Raw genomic sequence first — 21,627 nt, forward strand, 5'->3', positions numbered from 1 at the left:
CGTCTACTCTATAATAAGCAGGACCCATCGACTATATTGTACACATAAGACTACCATATAGTGTACCAACCTCTGTGAGACACCTGCATGGTTTTCAGTCATTTACTATAGGCAAACGTCATTAAGTAAGCTATGTTCTGTACGCCAAAGAACGTTTTCCATTGTCCTATGCTGAATACGCATGGCTCGTAAAGACCACAGGAGATGACATAGTATATCACGTGATATACTCATCACGCGCATCCTAAACAACCAATCAGAGTGATGGACGATTTTTCTCGGTGTAGATGCAAAGCAGATGTTTCTTGCTGTAGTCGTCTAGAGGTTAAAGGTCGCCTGACAACGATGTTACTTAAGCTCTTGTCATCATCCCCATGAATATAACACTGATGAAGCAACAGACTGTTTTAAAGCAGTTAGTTTTCGAACAGCCAATAAGCGTCGCCCTTATCATTATACATACCCTTAATCATATCGTAACTCGTATATGATTTGATAAAAGTGCGAATACCGAAACTATTAACCAGAGAGTATTTCAGGGGACGGGCCGCCAGAGGATTTATACGGATTTTTTATAACGCGACTCTATTGACCAGGCACTATTTCCATCTCTTCGTATGTTATAGGAACACGAACACCGACACTTTTCATCAGATGTTATTACATTCGCGAAATTATATCTTTGGCTTAAATAAAATCGTGAATACCGACATCACGAACTCTAACAGCATTTCAAAACACGACACAAAGGGAAGTCTCGGGATTCAATAATACCGTGAATACCAACACCATGAACCCACACTGTATTTCCAGACAAAAGTCTCAGAAGGATGCCTTTTCATTTGATAATAACGTGGGTACCGATTCTATGAACCCAAACAGTATTTCCAGACGAAGGTCTGAAAAGGATGCCTTTTGATTTTATAATAATGTGAATACCGATGCAATGAACCCGACCAGTTTTTTTCTAGACGTAAGTCTCAAAATGAAGGATGCCTTTGGATTCTATAATGACGTGAATACCGACCATGAACCCAAACAGTATTTCTAGACACAGTTCTCGAGAAGATATCTTCTAATGTTTTAGGATTCAATATATCCACTGGGAATAAGAGCATGGTAAAATCGTTTGCGTGTTTTGCCACATAAAACATGCATATATATCTCGACGCCTACAGCAGCTATATTCTCCTTACAATTGTTAAAGTCGTTATGTTCTGTATTTAAAAAAGTGCTGATGTTCTTACATTGAAGCGTTACTCTGACTCCCATTCACTTCTGCCAGTTACACAACGTTACAACACAGGGGAAAGGAACAAGATGCGACAGAAGAACAGTTGACATCATGATAGTAGTGCTTCGTATATTACACATCACGATCGCGACTGCTTCATGCATGTAACGATGCTGGCGCCTCAGCACATATAATGACGTCACGTACAAACATGATATGCATTTTAGTCTTATCTCGTTTATATAAGTCTATTTATTTTGGAACTGCTGCGTTGAGTGGTTTCACACAAGGTGTTACGTGTTGCAATGGATGAAACTGTGTTTATGTAACAAGTAAATGCAGAATGTTTGTTTGACTGAATAGGTTCCAAGGCAATCTGTATTCGTTCCAATCAGATGCCTTTGTGGGCAATGTGATGATACACGGTTCACATATGCATGTATACATTTGCTATTTGCTGAATGTTATTCACATTGGTCAGAAAATAGAGTATCTACATGGACCCATCCAGATAATTCTGGATAAATACGGCGTATAAATCTGAACTCCAACTTTGGTATTATAATGACTGAGCTTGGTCAAAACACCTTTGCTAACATATGTCAAAACAATAACAATTACCTGAACACTTCATGGGCCAACACAATAGCATAGGCCTAACACGATGGCATAGGCCTACACGGCAACATTGATCTAACACTGTCATTGACTCAAGCTCTAAATATTGGCCCGAAATAATAATACAGGCCTAAGCATTAACATTGGCCTAAACACCACCATGGGCCTAAACGCTGACAGAGGACCAATCACTAGCATTGGCGTAAACGCTGACAAAGGTTTCACCTTCAGAATATATACTGGGGTTTTCTTGAACGTTTTACATTGCGTTTGCTACAAACAAGTGCACGTGTGCATATGTTAAATATTTCTAACCATTCACTGGTGGTTTCATCCAATACATTCCAATTGATAACCATAGACAGCTGCTATATTCATTTCACTCTGAAATCGTCGACTGCACTTTCAAACGACTAAGCAAACTGTCATAATCCATTACCGCCAATCTGACCAATATAAAAAGATAACGAACCACTTGACTGCCAATAGAACTGGCTAGACTACCCCCAATTACCAACCATCTTCAGAATAAGAATACGGGTTAACAAGCAGAATAGGTCCAAACGTGCAGTGTACTTAGGAATTTTCTGACTTCAACCGTTTCAGTTTTTCTCATACCAGTAGGACCATCATATAAAATACGCCCTATGATAACACAGCTTTAGCTTATAGTACTTTTCAAAGCTTCGATGTCTCTTTCATGTACATTCTGAAGGAGCGTGGTTGTCGTGGATAGTTTCTAAGGACCGCTTCTCGTACCTTTAACTGTTTCCACGTGTGTTGACATCAATAACTTTGAGATCAATCCGTTCCCCTCTGTGCTCTTTGCGGCCATGTGGGGCACACATTTACGAATGATTGGTTTCATTGAAAATGTACAAATTCAGTATCGGCTGTGACATCGTGGTGTGCAAACCCAAATACATATACATGTTTAGACGCTAGAAATTGTGTGCAAACGGGGCTTAAAGCTCATTATTATCGTCTTAATGAACGACCGATTTAACTATTGTATTGCCCTGCAATCATGGGGATTGTAGAGACTGCCTTAGGTTTATTATATATTTGCAAGTAAATAACATTTTACAACATGTCTGATTGATAAACAAAGCGATATAAACCTGTAAACGGATAATTGGTTAGGTAATTGATATCTAATTGGATAGACGGTACAGAGAATTAACAAACCTTGCTGAAGTGCACCATTCAATTGTTCATTGCGCATAAAAAATTATATATCTGTGATACAGTATAATGTGTTCGATTGTAGTCGCTCAGATGCAAAGGTTTGTCCATGATCAACATATGCTAAAGACATTTTAGATTCAACATATTATAAACTACATAATATTCCAACAAATATATAACAGTGACATATGTACAGGATATACGTGCATGTCATATCTACATTACACACCTTCAGGATATGCCTACTTTACGGTATGATATACCTTCAGGGAATTCTCAAATATATGCATGATGGTATACTAGTATCCATGTTGTACACGTGCATGGTATATCTACACAAAACCTAAATGATATGGCAAAGATCTTCATTTCATATCTTCGTGATATACCTAGATATTATACCTCCTCTTTGTTCATAATGATATCATGTCTTGCAGCCATACGTTCATTCCAGACTGTTTGCTTCAGCGTGTAGATGCACATAGGTATTTTCGTACATTGTAACATCTAGAAACAATAAGGCAAGATGACGGAATGCACTCCTGTAACCTGTGTAATATGACCTGCTATTGTAAATAATTCCCATGTGTCGTCGGACATTATTGCGTGTGTCATTTGACTGCAAATGGATAAATGTATTTAGAGCATGACATTGAATCTACCCTCAACATGTATTACACACAGCTCCGTAACATGCATTACACACAGTTCCGTAACATGCATTACACACAGGTCTACTACATCACAGGAACTGATCATTGTCAGGTGGTTCGCTTTTGCATAAGCTCTCGCCAGAACGTGCCTCTCTGTTTTAGGAAGAACAGATGTCATATCTGTGTTAAATAATTTATCAACATAAATGACTTCAAGCATCCCATTTCATAGATTTTGTTTCAATCCATAAGTGGCTTTGCCATGGTAGGCTATGTCAAGAAATGGCACAGATATAAGACGATGTTTCCTGGGAATCTCCACAGAGTTACCTACTGTACTAGCAGGGGGACCTAGCTACATATGGGATGCATTACTGTGTCACCATGTCACTGCGAGAAACGTACATGACAGCAGCTATTAGGGGAAGAGGGGAGGAGGAAGGGGGAGCAGCAGTATTCAGGTGTATATCGCTAGAGGCTGGAATGTTACCGATTCTCAAACAACATAGGCAACTGTTAGTCTGTCATACAGACCCTGATACAAATATATCCAATACAGCCCATGCAAGTCTATAATGTGTGGCAAGTCTAGATTACTGCAGTATCTGAAAATGAAGGGAGTCTCTTGGCCCTTTTTCATCATATTTTTATTAAAATAATTTAACCACTGTATTTTTCTGTAAGATATGTTCATTTCAGCGACTAGATGTGAGTCAAAGGCAACTGCCTACGCCGTACCTCATGTATTATGATGGTTTATAGGGTGATATTTAGCCAAAGGACATTCCATATGTTGAATATACTTACTACTTGGCCAACTTAGAAATTGAACGTGTTCAGTGTTACCTTTGCATTTAACACACGGTATTAATCATGTTAAAGGATTATATTCTGTAATATTCTGTAACATTTGATATTAAAACGAATCCATCAATCGTAAAATTGCATCAAATGGAACTTGTTTCAGAAAGGACAAATCATGGATTCCAGCGAGGAATATTTGTTGACTTCCTGTGCGTTCATCTGTTTTAGATCCACGACCAACTTGATTTGAATGTGTGCCAGGTAGAGCTTAATATACACACTTAATTGAATTTATCTGCTTTAGGCTTGTAGGTAAACAGCAACTTAACATCTGTATGGTCAAGGAGCTTGGATCTGCTCAATACACGAACACGTGGCGAACCTGTAAAAAGTATTATGGGTCTGGGAAGACTCAGAAAGATAAATAATGTCTCTTTCGATTCACGATAACGCCGTTTTCAATTCTCTTTTGACTGGGCCACATACCAAGCTAAATATGCATATCATATTTATCTTGATGAAAAGTTTGTAAGCCATGATTCTTTTCAAACATGTCTCTCACTGAGACTTCATGCATATATACCAGCAGCATATCTTAGAACAGTTGTTATATACCATCAGCATATCTTGGAACAGTTGCATATATACCAGCAGCATATCTTAGAACAGTTGTTATATACCAGCAGCATATCTTGGAACAGTTGCATATATACCAGCAGCATATCTTAGAACAGTTGTTATATACCAGCAGCATATCTTGGAACAGTTGCATATATACCAGCAGCATATCTTAGAACAGTTGTTATATACCAGCAGCATATCTTAGAACAGTTGTTATATACCAGCAGCATATCTTGGAACAGTTGCATATATACCAGCAGCATATCTTAGAACAGTTGCATATATACCAGCAGTATATCTTGGAACAGTTGTTATATACCAGCAGCATATCTTAGAACAGTTGTTATATACCAGCAGCATATCTCAGAACAGTTGTTATATACCATCAGCATATCTTGGAACAGTTGCATATATACCAGCAGCATCTCTTAGAACAGTTGTTATATACGAGCAGCCTATCTTGGAACAGTTGCATATATACCAGCAACATATCTTAGAACAGTTGTTATATACCATCAGCATATCTTAGAACAGTTGTTATATACCATCAGCATATCTTAGAACAGTTGTTATATACCATCAGCATATCTTAGAACAGTTGTTATATACCATCAGCATATCTTGGAACAGTTGCGTATATACCAGCAGTATATCTTGGAACAGTTGCATATATACCAGCAGCATATCTTAGAACAGTTGTTATACACTCTTAGAACAGTTGTTTTATACGAACAGTATGTCTTGGAACAATTGTTATATACCTCTTGGGAGAGTTGTTATATACGAACAACATATCACGGAACAGATGTTATATATCTCTTGAAACAGTTGTCATATACGAGCAGCATATCGTAGAAAAGTTGTTATATACAAGCAGCATATCTTGGAACAGTTGTCATATACGAGCAGCATATCGTAGAACAGTTGTTATATACGAGCAGCATATCTTAGAACAGTTCTTTTATACGAGCAGCATATCTTAGAACAGTTGTTATATACGAGCAGCCTATCTTGGAACAGTTGTTATATTCGAGCAGCATATCTTAGAACAGTTGTTATATACGAGCAGCATATCTTGGAACAGTTGTTATATACGAGCAGCATATCTTGGAATACAGTAGTGGTTATATGCAAGCAGTATATCTTTGAAAAGTTGTAATATACAATATATCTTGGAATAGTTATTACATGCCAGGAGCATCTCTTCGAATATATATAAGCATGATATCTTGTGAAATTGTTGAATGCAAGCATCATATCTGCGAACAGTTGAAATATATAAGAAGCATTTCTTGAAGTAGTTGTTATATACAAGCAGCTTAGCTTGGATTAGTTGTTATATACCAGCATCATATCTTGGAAGTTGTTTTATACCAGTAGCAAACCTTGGAATAGTTTTTATATACCAGCAGCATATCTTGGAATAGTTTTTATATACCAGTAGCATATCTTGGAATAGTTTTATATACCAGCAGCATCTCTTTGAATAGTTTTTATATACCAGTAGCATATCTTGGAATAGTTGTTATCATCCCCATGTCCATTGCCCCTTCCTAGCCATCGCAGACCAGCATCGTTATCGTGACCTGTTTTAACAGTAAAGTATTTAATGGGGACATGGTGTAATGCTCTAGAACCCGCCGTTCAAGGTCCCGAGTCACAACCATCAGTCATTGGTCGGACAATCATGATCCTTTGTTTGTCAGCACCAAACCCTTGGGTTCAGCAATGGAGAAAACTCCGAAGACCTGTGTCACTTAGGGCTTCCCACCCATATTGTAATGCCACGCCGTGATTTACTGAACTATACTGCGCACCAAAAGAAACTGTGTGGTTTTTATCATATGCACCGTTTCTTTTGGTGGATAGTATATATACCTCACTTAGCACCAGAAGAAACTGTGATAAACTCATGATGTACAGGTATTTTTCCACCTTGTCGACAATGTACTGTTCAAACCGGCGTTAAACTTAACGTATTTGCTTCAGAGGAGCTTCGAAGGTGCGTAGATGTGACGGACTATGCTGTTTTTTTATTTAATAAGCATGGTTAATTGTGTAATAAAGAAAAGAAAAGCAATATTTAACAATGAATACATATCGATGTATATTTCACAAAATGTCTGGAACTTCATTGTTTATTGTTCCTGCCAGTGAAAAATGCGATACTGCTGAAATACAGGGTTTGTAAATGTAGGAATACCGAGACTGTTTTGAAAGGGAAGCTAGACTTCTACTTATAAACAGGGAAACCCCGTTAAACCGGATGGTACCATGCCAAACTGAATCGTCCATATTAGTAAATTAGCAAACTATCTGGTAAATCTCACCCTCGTGTCTTTTGCTGTCAAATTAAATATATCAATTCGTGTGTTATCAGTTTACAACTTTTTTTATAGTAAACGACTGGAAGGTGAGATTCTATTAACATCCGAAATTATTCTTCCAACGTTATCAGTTTGTAAACAGTCATAAGCAGTGTCTTGAGCCTAAACGATACAGCTAACAATCTTCGGTGGCAGAGAAATGGGTGATGTCATTTGATGGTTTGCAAAGCATTGTAATGGAGTTGCATTGAAGCGATATCTAAGAGGAGACATCGATTGATCTCATCCAAGCGATATTTCCAGTGGAAGCCAGTTTGGGAGGATAAAATGTGTTTTTATACATTGTAGATGTGTTCTTATACATTAATAATGTGAATGTATACGTGTATCATGTCTCGTTTACATCAACAGCCAACCTCGTTGCGGGGACCTTAGAATAGGTTATAGGCCATGCTGTATTTTGTGGTGCTTGCGAAAGAGGTGGATCATGTATTTACGCTTGTGTGTCATCGTACCTCCAAAGCGTGGGACGATACTCATAAGGTCCACATCGTGTATGTCTGGTCCAAATTCGCTTATTTACAGGCCTCCGTAAAATATAAGTGCATTGTCGCTTCCTGCGGCGTTAAACTACATGATCAGACTCAATCTCGCTCTGACAATTAAACTTAAATCCAAATTGAATTTAAACCGAATTGAAATGTTAAAATCAAATACGAAACAGATTGACGCGCTTTCATATCCGTTTTCATTTTATTTCATCATGACTTAACATGAATAATTTGCTGGAACAAATCATATGCTTTTGAACTTGCAGGAAGGTGTACTACCACTCTTAGTTTGTACACTTAGTTAACGAAACTGGTAAAATATATCTGTCATTCTGAATCTTACACACACACACACACACACACACACACACACACACACACACACACACACACACACACACACACACACACACACACACACACACACACACACACACACACACACACACACACACACACACACACACACACACACACACACACACTCACTCTAGATAGGCGGCTTCAGAGCCCGGTCTCTTGAATCCAGTAATGTTGTTGTGAGCGAAGACATTCGCATCTCTACCGGTCGCTCCACACATGAACAATGTAGAATGAGCGTTCATCCCATGTTCTCTCCCGCCCAAGACATTGGTTGTTGGTGTACATTGTTTTAACCACTGGTTTTTCTTGTACATAGGTTGATTACAGGCCGACGTAATGTTACTGTAATAGTTACTGACGGTGTAAGAAAGCATTCCCTACATGTATCTCTCACACGGTCGCTGAAACTAGAAGAGATGAGTTTAAATATGTTTTAAAATTTGACAATACGATAACAATGAAAAGTGCGGTACTATATTGATTATAGATTATTTTGGGGATGCCATCATAAAAAGTATTATAGCGTACTTGACATTTATTACTGTGGAACGTTAACGACTAATTTTGGGATTGCCTATATGTATAGTACTACCTTCGTGGTCAAGTGGATAGGCGTCTGACCGGAAAATTGAAAGGTCGGTGGTTCGATACCCTGTCTAAGAGAGGTTACAAGATAGAACTTGTTGATAACCTTCCTGGCGCTCGGCATTATACAACGCGGACAGGTAGCTCGGAATCAGCATTAGTTGTCTGAGTAGGGAATTCATGCTAAACAGCGGCATGGTTTCTCAAAGGGCTAAAAAGCCTGGACAAGTACAAAAACAAAAAACACACACAAACACACACACACAGACACGCACACACACAAACACACACATACACAAACACATAAGCACCCACGCACGCACGCACGCACGCACACACACCACACACACACACACACACACACACACACACACACACACACACACACACACACACACACACACACACACACACACACACACACACACACGCAAACACACAAACACAAACACACACAAACACATAAGCACCAAAAAAAAAAGTGAAATAATCTGGAACACTCATGTCACCTCACCGAAGTGTATAGAAACGACATTACTTTGCACTCATGATTATTTTAATCCGGAAATCTTCCACCGGAACAAATGTAATAAACCTTAACGGTTTACTATTACAAGTTTACTAAATAATTGAACAAGAAATAGCATACCCCAGTACGATGTGTAATAAATGTTTAAGCGCAAGACAAGATAACACACACTTGGTTAACTGAGTTTCTTAATCACATTTACGCATCTATCCGTGAAGCCCAATTGCACAAGACAATTGAAAACGTGTAATTAAAAGCAGGTGAGGTAATTATACCCTGACCATTAATGCTTAACCGTAAGTTCATACAAATTGTGCGTCAATACAATACAATTACACACCACAGGGAATTAAAGGATCTGTTTTATTGTTTACTGATACTTATCATTTGCATCTTCATCAGTGATGCTGCACAAGAAATGTGATATCAATTCTTAGATTCGTGCTAGACAGAAAGGAAATTTAGTATTCCCAGGACATCCCGTGGAAACATGAGCCACGTTGATCCAGCGTAGAGCCAGTGAGTGAGTCGAGTTTAACGACGCTCTTAGCATTATTACATTATTACCACGACAAGGGACAATCAAAGGCTTCTGATATAATATCCATGAGGAGAATGAAACCAAGGTATTCAGCGTTTCGAGCGAACGCGTTAAAAACTGGGCTGCACCTTCGCTACTTGTAGTTCTCAGACAACTTTGGATTAAATTTGACACTCCTTTTATACCTCATAAAATATGAGAGACTATGACTGTGGTAATGGACAGAGCAATATGAAATGTAATTGCTTGCTCATACTTATGGAACTACGTTTATTTATCTAATAACCAGTTTGATTCATTCTGATTTGAAAATATTCACATCCATATTCTTCTGTCATATTTAATGGTTGATAAGTTAATACATTTTACTCTGGAAATTCACACATCACCAAATTCCGTAGGAATATGCTATTGAAATCTTTTCTGTCAACTCAGGCGCTTCCAACAGATCCGGATGTAGCTAACAGACGCTAAAAACATTTAAACCTAATCTCGACATTAAAGGATGCCAGTCCCCATTACGTAGGTAAACACCTGAAAATATGCCAATTAGGATCAATTTAACCTGTGTCAGGCGCAGGCTGCATACATTCTAGCTAATTCAGATCTCTTATCTGTGAAATGTAATTATATTTCCACTCTACGTTCCTGCAGAACGTGTTTTGACGTGTAAAGGCGTTTGTACTGGATGTATCTTCCCAACTTCTGTGGCGTAACATACAAGTCGGTGTTTTGGGGATTTAATCATATCAAATATAAAAGATAGTCAGTTTGTATGAGAACGTTCTATTCCATCCTGCGTTCTGGGTACGTTCTGTTTTACCCTGTCTCCTGAGTCCCTTCCTTCTGTACTTCCGTGCCTACTGAGAACCTTCTGTTCTACCCTGTCTTATGAGTACGTTCTCTTCTACCATGTCTTCTGAGTACGTTCTGTTCTACCATGTCTTCTGAGTACGTTCTGTTCTACCATGTCTTCTGAGTCCCTTCCTTCTGTACGTCCGTGCCTTCTGAGAACCTTCTGTTCTACCATGTCTTCTGAGTATGTTTTGTTCTACCATGTCTTCTGAATACGTTCTGTTCTACCCTGTCTTCTGACTACGTTCTGTTCTACCCTGTCTTCTGAATACGTTCTGTTCTACCATGTCTTCTGAATACGTTCTGTTCTACCCTGTCTTCTGAGTATGCTCTGTTCTCCCATGTCTTCTTGGTATGTTCTGTTCTACCCTGTCTTCTGAGCATTTTCCTCCTCTACCATGTCTTATGAGTACGTTCTGTTCTACCCTGTCTTATGAGTACGTTCTGTTCTATCCTGTCTCCTGAGTCCCTTCCTTCTGTACTTCCGTGCCTACTGAGAACCTTCTGTTCTACCCTGTCTTCTGAGTATGTTTTGTTCTACCCTGTCTTCTGAATACGTTCTGTTCTACCCTGTCTTACGAGTACGTTCTGTTCTACCCTGTCTTATGAGTACGTTCTGTTCTACCCTGTCTTCGGCTATGTTCTGTTCTACCCTGTCTTCTGAATACGTTCTGTTCTACCCTGTCGTCTGAATACGTTCTGTTCTACCCTGTCTTATGAGTACGTTCTGTTCTACCCTGTCTTATGAGTACGTTCTGTTCTACCCTGTCTTCTGAGTATGTTCTCTTCTACCCTGTCTTCTGGGTATGTTCTGTTCTACCATGTCTTCTGAGTACGATGTATTATGTTTGAACGTAGGATCTCCCGCATATCACCCGTAGAATACATCAGATTGATAATGTAGGATAGTGACATTGCTTGCTACCCAGTTGTATAAGGAAGACGATGAGTGTTTGTATTTAGACTGGAACCAGATAATGTGACATTTTGAAAATATTTTGCATCAATAGCAATTGACAGAGGCAACAATTTTAGAAATACTTCATGTCTTAGGATATTTCTGTATTCATGAATAGCTAATGACGAAAATATGCCCATGATAACACCCCAGGTGTACACAACTGCTTTCCCTAGCCTTAAAGTGTAGGAAGATAGATTAATCTGATGGGTTTTTCTGATGTTATTGTTATGTTGGGAGCGATTTCCTCCGACACAATGTATATATTATAATTTGATAACACACCCATAATATAGATGTTCTGTTTATTTTGGAGAACACATGTGATGATCATTCCCTATGAAAACTGGTACACTGATGTGTAAAAGAGCAAGTTTTGATTTTCCTTCTCCGACGTGTCTATGTAGTCTGGATATTATTATGCAAAAGAAAAGCAGGGGATATTTTGTTTTGAGGTGTAATTACAGAAAATACACCAATACAAGTGATTTATGTGGCATGAACATTTGCGAAGAAATCAAGCTCCCAAACACAATATTGTGACAGTCATGAAATACGTGACCTGTGACAGCCCGTGCAAGGGGTGGTATGCCAGAGTTACCATTGTCACTCGGTTGTGAGCAGACTCATATTTGTTGTTTTAGAAACCAAACGCTCAAAGACACTTAATTTTAACATGTTGATCATGCGACGTTTGAATGCGCTGAACAATTATGCGTTATAGGCATGTTGCAGGTGGGCACACGTTTGTTGCCCAAACGCTGCATGTTTCTAGATGTGTCATCAGAAGGTTGTGGGCCCGATACCAACAACAAAAAGTAACTTTCATGATCGACGCCGCTCTGGACGCCCTAGGGCAACAACTCCAGACCAGGACAGATTATTCAGACAGATGGCATTAAGAAAAAGGTTGCAAACTGCATACTCAAATAAGGTACCGGTTGCAACAGGCAAGTGATGTTAGAGTACAGCCCATACGGTGCGAAATCGTCTACACAGATGGAATTTGCGTGCACGACGTCCACATGTCACCCCACAACTTCCTGCACGTCATTTGAATCAGAAGTGTCAGTGGTGTAGGGAACGTCAGCACTCGGATAATCGACGTTGGGCTAATGTCATGCATTCTGACAAATCGTGGTTCAATCTCGACTTCCATGACCGAAGGAATCGAGTTTTGAGACGCCCTCAAGAGCGTTTAATGGACGTTAACGTCATACGTCATGATCGCTTTGGGGGTGGGTCCATAATGGTATGGGGTGGTATCACATCGACTGACCGAACTGCGCTCCATATTGTCCATAGAATCACAGGTCAGTAGTATCGGGATAACATCATTGCACCACAACGTATTGGGCAACGTTTCATCTTTCATGATGATAATGCACGTGCTCATCGTGCCAGAATTATGACCTGTACGTCACCATTCTCAATGACCTCGGTGTTACTCTCACTGATGAGTGGGCAAACATGACATTGGTTGACTCACCAGAAGCATGCCACGAAGACTTGGTACATGTCTGGCCAGGTGGTTTTACCCTATACTGATGACGATGGCTGCAAAATGCAAATTTTGAATTTAAAACCCGATCAAATTTATGACCTAGTGCGCCACCATCTCATCACACCAACGATTAGAACCCATTAACTCTGATCGCCTGCTCTCCGACAGATACGATCGTATCATTTCCATTTGCAATACAATATAGAGCAGAAGATATGACTTGATGATTCTCACTATCCCCTGCATTTTTAGGGCAGTATATTTCGTACATTGTTTTATAAGTTTTTCTACAACTGCGATGTGGCTGTATTTTAAAACTAAACATCTCATTCAATACCAAATACTTCCCTCAAGCTCTGGGGCGGTCGGGTGGCCATGTGGTTAAAGCGTTCGCTCGTCACGCCGAGGACCCGGGTTCGATTCCCGACATGGGTACAATGTGTGAAGCCCATTTCTGGTGTCCCCCGCCGTGATATTGCTGGAATATTGCTAAAAGTGCCGTAAAACCAAACTCACTCACTCACTCCCTCAAGCTCTGCGAGGCGAGACGGTGCAGTAACTGGTTCCGGGCAGTATTTTGCTGTGCTTCATTTACATTTACACTTTTCGAAATCTACTCTAAGGAATCGGACAATCCAGATAGGATCTTCCTGTTATTCAGCTGTAAGATTGGATTTGTTTTCTAACAATAAATTTAACTCAGATAAAAAGAAAACCATGATATCTAATCATGCACTATGAAAGTATTGTATCAGAATCTGGTTTAAGCCCATGTCTTTACAGAACTGGTTTGGTTAGGTTTGTTGTTTAACGCTGCACTCAGCAAGCAATATTCCAGCTATATGACGGCGGTCTGTAAATAATCGAATCTGGACCAGACAATCCAGTGATTAATATCATGAGCATCGATCCATGCATTTGGGATCGATGACATGCATCAACCAAGTCAGCGAGCCTGACCATCCGATCCCGTTAGTCGCCTTTTACGACAAGCATAGTCACCTTTTACGGCAAGCATGGGTTGCTGGAGACCTATTCTACCCCGGAATCTTCACGGGTATTACAGAAATGGTAACGTCAGTCCTGTCATGATGTGCAAGCTGGCACTAACACCGGAACAGAATGAAGGCAAACGACAAGAAGTCCTTGATTTCACAACTGACCGAATGTTAGTTGACCAAAATTATAAACTGACCAGTTGGCGCCAAAGAATCCACACAACAAGAACTAATGCTGACGAGGCATTGCCCCAAGTACTACAATTTTAACCATTGTTATGACCTTACACCGGGTCAGAAGCTGCACACTGACAATAGTCCTATGACCCCAACCCAAAATACTGTAGGATTACTAATGGAAGGCTTTTCTATAATATATATCACCACCGTACAAGTGACTGCAATCATCCACATATTACTTAGGCCTAAACAATCAAGATCGCTTTACAACGTATCTTGCCATGGCACCACATCATGACGTCATGGTTACGTCATGTCCTGCTATATTTCATACGACAGTGAGTCCTTATCGAATCTCTCTATGACGTTTCTCTCGTGTTTCTCCGAAGCATGATGAGGTAGAATAATTACACGTCTCAACTTAGTGTCATAAGAACATGGAAACAAAGGTAATGATGTATGTAGTTTCTGCCCCTTTACGTACAAGCCTGCGTAAAGGATATTAATGGAATCACTAAGGTAAATAACCTGTTTTATTTCAGGCAGTCTCTGCTTGCCAGCGTTAAAATAGACATGGAACTGTAATCGATGTGCAGAATGGTTGGAAAAAGGCCATTTGTAATATGACGCAGGAAACTGTTTTGTCGTATGTACGCTTAGCTCTGATTGGTGGAAATAACCCTTGCTTCTCTCGGATTCGATGAACATAATAGTGACGTCATCGCGATTTACTAGGACGTGCTCGTGCGCAGTAAATTTCGACGCGAAAGTCTTCGCCTCGTGTAGTGTAATTCATTTTCCATTTGCATGGTCGCTTTTCGTTTTTAGCGTGTGCTCGATTTTTGTGACACTTAATCTGCTTTCCTTGGGGTTCTTCGAGAACAGAATTAGAAGTCTGCAAGTTGCACGCCCTTGCACATTGAGAAAGACACATCTTGACGAGGTTAAACCATTGATTTCTGTCAATGGAGGCATTTGGCTCTGATTCATCGTCTTCAGGGAGCAGGCAGAGGTCATTTGCCGTTAACACGGTACATTGTTTTTTGTGCAAAGTAATGCAAACGCCGTATAGTTGGCTGTGACTATAATGTTTAAAAACATTATTTACTCTTCTTCGTCAAGAAATCCAGTGGCTTATTTGTCGATTATTTAAATAATTCAATGTACATAATGTGTCAGCTTCTTGACAGTTGAATCATGACAATATCTAATACAAAGTGTTTTACCATGGCTTCCGAAAAACATCTTTTGGATCAATATAACCGACAAAACCATTTCCATAATTCAGGTGGGACAAGATACGCTCACGTTTTCGCTGACACCTGTTATCATTACTCTTCCATTATGATTCATAAACTTATGAAAAAGGAAAGAGTTGTCGATTTGATTTTATAACCACTAAATAGATACCAGGTGCTCGCAAAAAGGTGAGTGCATCCCGCACCAACGATGGCGCTCATCACAAAAACATGCAAATGCAAGTCAATTGCTCACCTGATAAAACGGAAACATATGGTTAAAATAGGGAATTGCATTTGACATCATGTCATTGATGCGTCAAATTGTGAAACTTCCTTTACATGTCTGAAAGATTTGAATGATTTACAGGTTGTATAACAGTAACTAAACCATGCTTGACTAATTTACTCAGTTTGTTACTGATTTGTTTGTCTATTTACCCTTTCGACGCGAAATTCACCTTCGTTCCAATCTCCCTACGTACAGGTTTGTTTGTACAGAAAGTTTCAGTTTCTTAAATAGACCGGGTTGTCGTCAACATTGATCTGGGTTTTTTCTCCTAGTCAATCTTTTGTAACAACAGGAAGCTGAAGCATTGATTGATTGCTTTTACATTGACATTTTCACGTAAAACAAACACAGGCCTCGATATAGATCTTCTAACACCCATCGCCACGTCCATAGAGTTTACTTTTTAAACATTTAACCGTTTCTGAGATTTTGGAACCCGTCATGCCAAAGAGCCTCGTCACCTAATGAAATTCGCTGTGCTTTTTCTACATATCTTGGAGTAAGCGAGACCTGTACCGTGATCCCTGTTTAACTACCCACTCTGACAGCAGTGAAGAACGCCAAGTCTGCCAGCTTCTCACCCAAACTACAGATATTGGCTCGCCTACATTTCGATAAGGGATGAGAAAGATGGATGGTGGGAAATTGATGGACGACACAGGCATTTGCTTATCGAACCAGATAGGAGTCAAAAGATGCACTATGCTGATTTCTGGACTGGTGCAGGACGATGTGTTGTTTGCGCCCATCCTGGAGTCCCTTTGTCGTTTCCATACACGTAGCACCATTGCGACATTCGCAGGGGCGTTATAGCATATAGTTTCACCAAAGTGGTGAACTTCTGAGACCTGCATCACTTCGGGCTTTCCTCCCACATAAAGCTGACGCGCCGTGATATAACTGGAAACTGCTAAAAGCGGCGTTAAACCAAACTCTCTCAATAACTCAATCTAGCATATTGTTTTTAATAAACATAATATTACTCTCCAAATGGTGATATTGTATCATTGTACACCGCCTTTACCAGTATTTATGCAGTATACCGGCGGGGGCATTGCCACTTTATTCTTTTCTGTTGAAGATGCAACTTTTTAAGCCTCCAGCTGTGTTATTCATTATGTAAAAACTTTACCTACTGACAGTAATACATTTAGTCGAGAAAAGAGGTAGCACTGTGCAAGCTGTACACAAGGTCTACTTTGTGCCAAGAAAGATTAGCTTCTCCCGATACTGCTTAACTTGCATGAAAATATCACACATGCAGCTCAATAACCATTTAAAGCCCCGAATTATTACAACTGTGATTTGATTGTTTGCAATAATCCAACAGCTAGAACAGTTGGAACAAACAGTTTCGGACAGAAATTAACCTGTTTGTTGCGCAAGGTAACAAAGATTCTGACTTTCAGATATCAAAACAGATTATTAATCTGCATATTATAATTCAACAACATCAAGTTCATCGCCACAGTGCTTACGATCTTCAGCTTCGTTTTGCAAATGTGACCTCCCTTCGACAAATCAATAGACATTACGCAAGTTGCCCTCTTTAACGTCACTCGCTACAACCACGTGTTTGGTGTTCTGCAGTTAGCGTCTACTGCAACTAATTTTTGCATGTTGAGTAAATATAAACACATGTAGTTTATGATACATAACTTGTCTACGGAGTTATCTCCCTGCCTACATTGAACGAGTTTAAATTTATGACCTAGATGTGACCTTTAACTGCAGCTGTTTCTTCAATAAGGACACTTGTCTTTCTGATGATTTGAAACTGCATAGTTTTCGTTTTTTATCGATCTCAGAGAAAGCGGTGCACAAGAGATGAGCAGCTACAAATATTGTATTTCTACGCCTTTTTTACCAGTGTTGAGCGTTCAATGAGAAAATGTGCGTCGTTACGTGAGTAATAAATAAACTACTAACCCTTCCTCGTTATACCACCTTTTCTATTCAGCTCTTTAAGTGAACACCTTTTAAATACGAAACAGTTTATATTTATTGCAGCGGGAAGAATCTCCTTCGTCATAGGAAGGTGTGCGTCGGCTTCATTTGAAAATTAATTTACGTTATACTCCCCTTCTGAAATGTAAGTCACGATTTCGAGGTTGCCTGGTTTTTGCCTGTTCTTCGCAGACATGCTTTTTGGACGGTTCTCACACATGTACAGGTTCTGCACAAAATGTAATTGTTTGACAATGATCGTCATCTTATTTGGTGGGAGACCGCCTCCGTGGTCTAATGGTAGAGGGTCCGCCCGGAGAGCGGAAGGTCCGGGGTTCGACCCCCGGCCGCGTCATACCAAAAGACGTTAAAAGATGGTACTTGTTGTTACCCTGTCTGGCGCTCGGCACAAAGGGGCTAAAACAAGGACTGGTCGGCTCGGAGTCGGTATACTGTGTCTGAGTGGGGTATTCAGGTTAAACTGCGGCATGGTATCTCAGTGAGCTAGCACTTTAAATCGGCATCAGTCCGGACTAGTACAAGCAGCCATACAAACACACACACGTACATGCACGTCGCTATATAAGTGCAATAATCTTGGACGCGACGTTAAACCCCATTTCACCTCACTACTTTGCTGAGCACAGTGATCTTAGGGAACCTCAATTAAGATTGGCGTCCCTTAGCTGCTAGTACCAGCTGATCGAGGGGTTCGAGTCCCGAATGCGAGAACATTATGATCCTTGTTTCTTAAGTTCTAAACCCGTTGTAAATTAAGCGGCATTGGGTCTGTCTACCACATTACACTGACACGCCGTGAGACGACTGAAATACTCTGGATCACTCATACAAATTAAATCGATATGACTTGCGAAATACTGACGCCTAGGGTTCGGCGGTACTTAATAAATCAATATAACAGTCCAAAATCAAGAGATTTTGGAGAAATCAAGAGATGTTTTTTGGTCGAAAATTCGTTGCCCAAAATAGATGAGGTGTTGATGTGTTCACCTCGACCGACCTTGATGATGCAATATATTTGCCCTGTTAAGTTGGGTCAGAGTGGTGTGTTTAACTCCTAACATTATGTTTACGAAGGAACACAAATATTTTCCTGATTACAGACGATAGTAAATCTGGCAGATGCATGTCAGCAAACTATCTAAATGCTAAGAAAACAAAAAGCTGGTGCTTGACTTGAATTTTCGACGGTTCCACCATTAAACTCCACAACTGTGGAATAACAGGCATCTTGGAAACATCATTTCAGTATTATGAAGTTGGGATGATGGATCGTTGAGTTCCACCAGGACGGTTTTAATACAGACATGTATCTTTATTGTAATAATAATTATTGGAAGCAAGTTCGAAAGTCAAATAAAGTGCTTCTGAGTAACAGACTAATTGTTTACATTTTCTATTGTCAACAATATTTTTCAACATTAATGGCGTTGTTGTGATCAGAAAGTTACTCTATTAAACTTCTTAAAAGTCTCTCCAACATAATCTGTATAAGTTTTTTTGTTCTTTGGGGTGCCAGCCTTCTTATCTAGTTTTCTACGCAGCTAAACATTTAAGAGCAATATAAATATCACACACACACACACACACACACACACACACACACACACACACACACACACACACACACACACACACACACACACACACCATACATACAAACAAACAAAAACACACACACACACACACACCATACATACACACCTCTCACATTACACACATACACAGACAATACTCAAACACAAACACACACACACTAAACACAACTGCACGCAACTCAATGATCTTCAACGTTGTAAACCCCTATTTACCTCACTTTACAACAATACACAAAGATACATTTCTGAAACGGTTTATACCTGCAGAATATGGAGAAGCAAGATGCACAGGAGATCAAAGTCCACATTCCATCTGATGAAGCACACACTTACTGTGACTACAGACAAATTACGGAACACCATGTGTGAGCATGCGTGCGAACATGTTGTGGGTACACCCAGTTGTAAACGGGCTGACCTATGCGTAGTAATTCTAAAGGTCAAGTTCAGAAGGGGATACGTTCTCAACAAATACATCTTTGTAGTGTCTTCGAAGCATGGTATTGCAAAGGTTGCCTGTAAACTGAGAACCACTGTTGATCCAACTGTATAATCGGTCACGGAGCAGCTCAGCAGAGTTGTAGGGGTACACCTCTGTCTGTCTGTCTGTGTATTGGTTGGAGAGAGAGAGAGAGTGTGTGTGTGTGTGTGTGTGTGTGTGTGTGTGTGTGTGTGTGTGTGTGTGTGTGTGTGTGTGTGTGTGTGTGTGTGTGTGTGTGTGTGTGTGCGTGCGTGCCCGCGCGCGTGCGTGCGTGCGTGCGTGTGTGTGTGTGCAGAATAATTATGAGGACAGACTATTGTTTTCTGTGTGAAATATCCTCGTAAGAAAAGTAAAAGACAATATGAACAAAATTTCTGATGGTGGATCTGTAAGTTTTCACAAACATCAATATTCACTTTTCATAGTTTTAAAGGGTCGATGTGTCCGTAAGACAACTGAAAACGATTTCACCTGAAGAATATTGATACCAAATATTGATATTGAATGTTTCAAATGTCACTTTTAAAACCATGTTAATTTGTAACGTCATGTTCATGTGCAATAGTCAAGGTCAGACTCATAAGCATTATAGATTGGATACAAACATCACAGTCTACCTCTGTAGTTTGTTTAGGTATTTTGAAATGTAGGCACTTCCGATTTGAAGCATATTAGTGGCAAATGCGTCGTTGTGAGCATGTTTGCAATTCCATTGTTTTCCATTTATCTTATCTCACTCCCCAAAGGATATTGAAAGATCGGTAATGGACACGTTTAGAGACCATCGCCACTTTCACAATCAACTGCAAGTTTTTTTTAAATCAATATATCGTTTTTCGTTTCAACCATATCAGTAAACGCGCTATCGTGTCACTAGATTGTCTGGTTCAACATCACTGGATTATCTGATCAAGACCTGTTTACAGGCTGCTGTTGTATGTCAGGAGTACTGCTATGCGGCGTTAACTGACACTTACATTTTATGCAACTTTCGTTTGTAGCGGGTGCTACCGGTAGAGCAGGAAATGATTACCCATTTTCGCGGACACCTTATGTCATCACTGATTGTGAAGTGATCTTTTCCATATAATTTTCACCACGATTTTGACTTTAAAGCCCAGTGTAATCTGTTCTGGCAGATAATCGAGCCTGATTCTCTGGTGTTATATTTAGAGCTTACTTGAAGCAGCAAGTCAATAAGGAAATGCCACACACACACACACACACACACACACACACACACACACATATATATATATATATATATATATATATATATATATATATATATATATGTGTGTGTGTGTGTGTGTGTGTGTGTGTGTGTGTGTGTGTGTGTGTGTGTGTACATGTTCATGTGCGCATCTGTCCCATCAGATTAGCGCGGCGAAAGAGGAAAGGGCTCACAGCAGTTAGACAGAATATTAATATATTGATTATTCGTTCTTGGGATCAAAACAGATTTTTCTTTTAACAGAATATAAAGCATCAACGCCTGAGAATAATAACTCTCGATCATCTGCCGAAAGGTACTTCGAAGA

At 39.7% G+C, this 21,627-nt stretch overlaps 1 protein-coding gene across 3 annotated transcripts in view; it reads left to right on the plus strand.

Annotated features, from left to right (window-relative positions):
- Window positions 1-21,627, plus strand: part of LOC124111365 (cys-loop ligand-gated ion channel-like) — an 81,129-nt gene that overhangs the window by 16,340 nt on the left and 43,162 nt on the right. The gene's annotated exons all lie outside the window — the stretch shown is intronic.

The sequence above is a fragment of the Haliotis rufescens genome, unplaced genomic scaffold (assembly GCF_023055435.1).
Source record: "Haliotis rufescens isolate VD_foot unplaced genomic scaffold, xgHalRufe1.0.p SCAF_4, whole genome shotgun sequence".
Lineage (NCBI taxonomy): Eukaryota > Metazoa > Mollusca > Gastropoda > Lepetellida > Haliotidae > Haliotis > Haliotis rufescens.